This window comes from Phocoena sinus, chromosome 9 (genome assembly GCF_008692025.1).
Source record: "Phocoena sinus isolate mPhoSin1 chromosome 9, mPhoSin1.pri, whole genome shotgun sequence".
NCBI lineage: Eukaryota > Metazoa > Chordata > Mammalia > Artiodactyla > Phocoenidae > Phocoena > Phocoena sinus.
This window is the reverse complement of record NC_045771.1, coordinates 11,187,299-11,190,179: the sequence shown is the minus strand read 5'-3', so window position 1 is coordinate 11,190,179 and position 2,881 is coordinate 11,187,299. Positions and strand designations below refer to the sequence as shown.

At 49.9% G+C, this 2,881-nt stretch overlaps 1 pseudogene; it reads left to right on the top strand.

Annotated features, from left to right (window-relative positions):
* The first annotated feature begins 1,326 nt into the window (after positions 1 to 1,326).
* LOC116759735 lies at positions 1,327 to 2,280 on the top strand (annotated as a pseudogene).
* The last annotated feature ends 601 nt before the right edge of the window (positions 2,281 to 2,881 follow it).

The following is a 2,881-nucleotide window of genomic DNA, read 5'->3' as shown; positions in this document are numbered from 1 at the left end:
ATAAAATAAAATGAAATAAAATAGTTATTAATATGAAAAAAAATATATATATATCCTTGCTCCCAAAGTCCAGCTCTCCAATTTGGGATGATTGACTGTCTGTTCAGGTATTCCACAGGTGCAGGTACATCACGTTGATTGTGGAGATTTAATCCGGTGCTGCTGAGGCTGCTGGGAGAGATTTCCCTTTCTGTTCTGTGTTCGCACAGCTCCCGGGGTTCAGCTTTGGATTTGGACCCGCCTCTGCGTTTAGGTCACCTGAGGGCATCTGTTCGTTGCTCAGACAGGACGGGGTTAAAGGAGCAGCTGATTCGGGGGCTCTGGCTCTATCAGACCGGGGGGAGGGAGGATCACGGAGTGCAGGGCGAGCCTGCAGCAGCAGAGGCTGGCATGACGTTGCACCAGCCTGAGGTGCACCATGCGTTCTCCTGGGGAAGTTGTCCCTGGATCACGGGTCCCTGGCAGTGGCGGGCTGCACAGGCTCCTGGGAGGGGACGTGTGGAGAGTGACCTGGGCTCGCAAACAGGCTTCTTGGTGGCGGCAGCAGCGGCCTTAGCGTCTAATGCCCGTCTCTGGGGTCCGCACTGTTAGTCGCGGCTCGTGCCCGTCTCTGGAGCTCCTTTAAGCAGCGCTCTTAATCTCCACTCCTCGCGCACCAGGAAACAAAGAGGGAAGAAAACGCCTCTTGCCTCTTCGGCAGGTCCAGACTTTTTTCTGGACCCCCTCCCGGCTAGACGTGGCGCACTAACCCCGCAGGCTGTGTTCACACCGCCAACCCCAGTCCTCTCCCTGCGCTCCGACTGAAGCCCCAGCCTCAGCTCCCAGCCCCGCCCCGCCCGGTGGGTGAGCAGACAAGCCTCTCGGGCTGGTGAGTTCTGGTCGGAATCTCTCCGCTTTGCCCTCCGCACCCAGTTTTCATTGTTATCCAGCTCTGACCTTTCCACCACACTTCAGTCCTTTACACACTGTCATTAAGAATGGAGGGGGCACTTCCCTGGTGGCGCAGTGGTTGAGAATGTGTCTGCCAATGCAGGGGACACGGGTTTGAGCCCTGGTCCGGGAACATCCCACATGCCGTGGAGCAGCTAAGCCTGTGTGCCACAACTACTGAGCCTGCGCTGTAGAGCCCGCGAGCCACAGCTACTGAAGCCTGTGCACCTAGAGTCCGTGCTCTGCAAGAAGAAAAGCCACCACAGTGAGAAATCCGTGCACCGCAATGAAGAGTAGCCCCCGCTCACTGCAACCAGAGAAAAGCCCACGTGCAGCAACGAAGACCCAACACAGCCATAAATAAATAAATTTATTTAAAAAACCCCAAAAAACAGAATGGAGGGGAACCAATCATGGGTCACTGAATTCATCCTGGTGGGATTCCAGGTCACTGAAGACATGGAATTGTTCCTCTTTGTTATATTCTTCCTATTTTATATCTTCAACCTGCTGGCAAATGGCATGATCTTGGGACTCATTTCCCTAGACCCCAGACTGCACTCCCCCATGTACTCCTTCCTTTCTCATCTGGCCATCACTGACGTATCCTGTGCTTCCAGCAATTTACCCAATATGCTGGAAAACCTAGTGAAACACAAAAAAACTATCTCCTATTCCTCATGCACTGAGCAGATGGTTTTCTATTTGGCTTTTGCTTCCGTAAAGCACCTGACTTTGGTGGTGATGTCCAATGACAGGTTTTTGGCGATCTGCCATTCCCTCCAGTACACTGTCATCATGAACTGGAGAGCGTGCACGTTCCTGGCCATCATTTGTTGGGCACGTGGATTTTCCCTGGCCCTAGTACCAGAAAGTCTCTTTCTAAGGCTGCCCTTCTGTGGGCCCCAGAAGATGAACCACTACTTCTGTGAAATCTGATCTGTCCTCAAAGTGACTTGTGGTGAAACCTGGATCAATGAAATTTTCCTCTTTGCTGACGGTGTGTTTATCTTAACTGTGTCCCTTTCCCTGATGCTGGTCTCCTACGTGTGCATCCTCTGGGTCATTCTGAAGATCCAGTCAAAGGAGGGCCGCAAGAAAGCCTCTTCCACCTGCTCCTTCCACCTCTGTGTTGTTGGGTTCTAGTTTGGCATCGTCATGATGGTTTATATGGTCCCTGGCAATAGTCAATGAGAAGAGCAGCTGAAGATCCTTTTCCTGTTTTACACTGTCTTCAACCCGTTGCTCAACCCCCTCATCTACAGTGTAAGGGATGCTCAAGTGAAGGCTGCTTTCCACAGAGTATTGTAGAAAAGTAGAACATATGACACAAGCACAATTATAGTTTAGTGAATTTTTCCCCTAGAGCTCAAGAAAATTTTTTCAACAAACTACAATGACTACGGATGAGAATTATCTAAGTGGTAACATCACAAAGATGGGAGAATAGGAATCCCCCAAGCCCCCCCCTTCCTCCATGAAGATGACATAATATAGATCAAATTGCCTTTCTGAGAACACCAGAACCACATAGGAGTTTGCAGCACCCCAGACTGGCACAGAGCCAAGAAGAGATGAGAGTGAAGCTTTTAGACGAATTTATGGCATTTTATTGCCATATCCACCTCGCCTCCCTGACCCACTGTGTTAGGATCTGGAGGAAAATTCCCAACTCCAGCTCTCGTCAAGAGGGGAAGAGAAGAGTAGACCATGCCTACTACATTTCTAGCTTTTCGGGCGGTGGTGGAAGCCTGCGAGCATGATTTCTGTCATACCTGACTCGAGCCATGATGGGAATGGCAATGGCAGTTTGGACTCCACGTTTCGCCACTGAGAAACATAGCAAGCACCCAACTTTTTTACAGTAATACAGAGATTTTTGAATTTTTTACAATTCTAATAGATGTGCAGTGGTATCTCATTCTTGTTTTAATAGAAAATTCCCTGATGA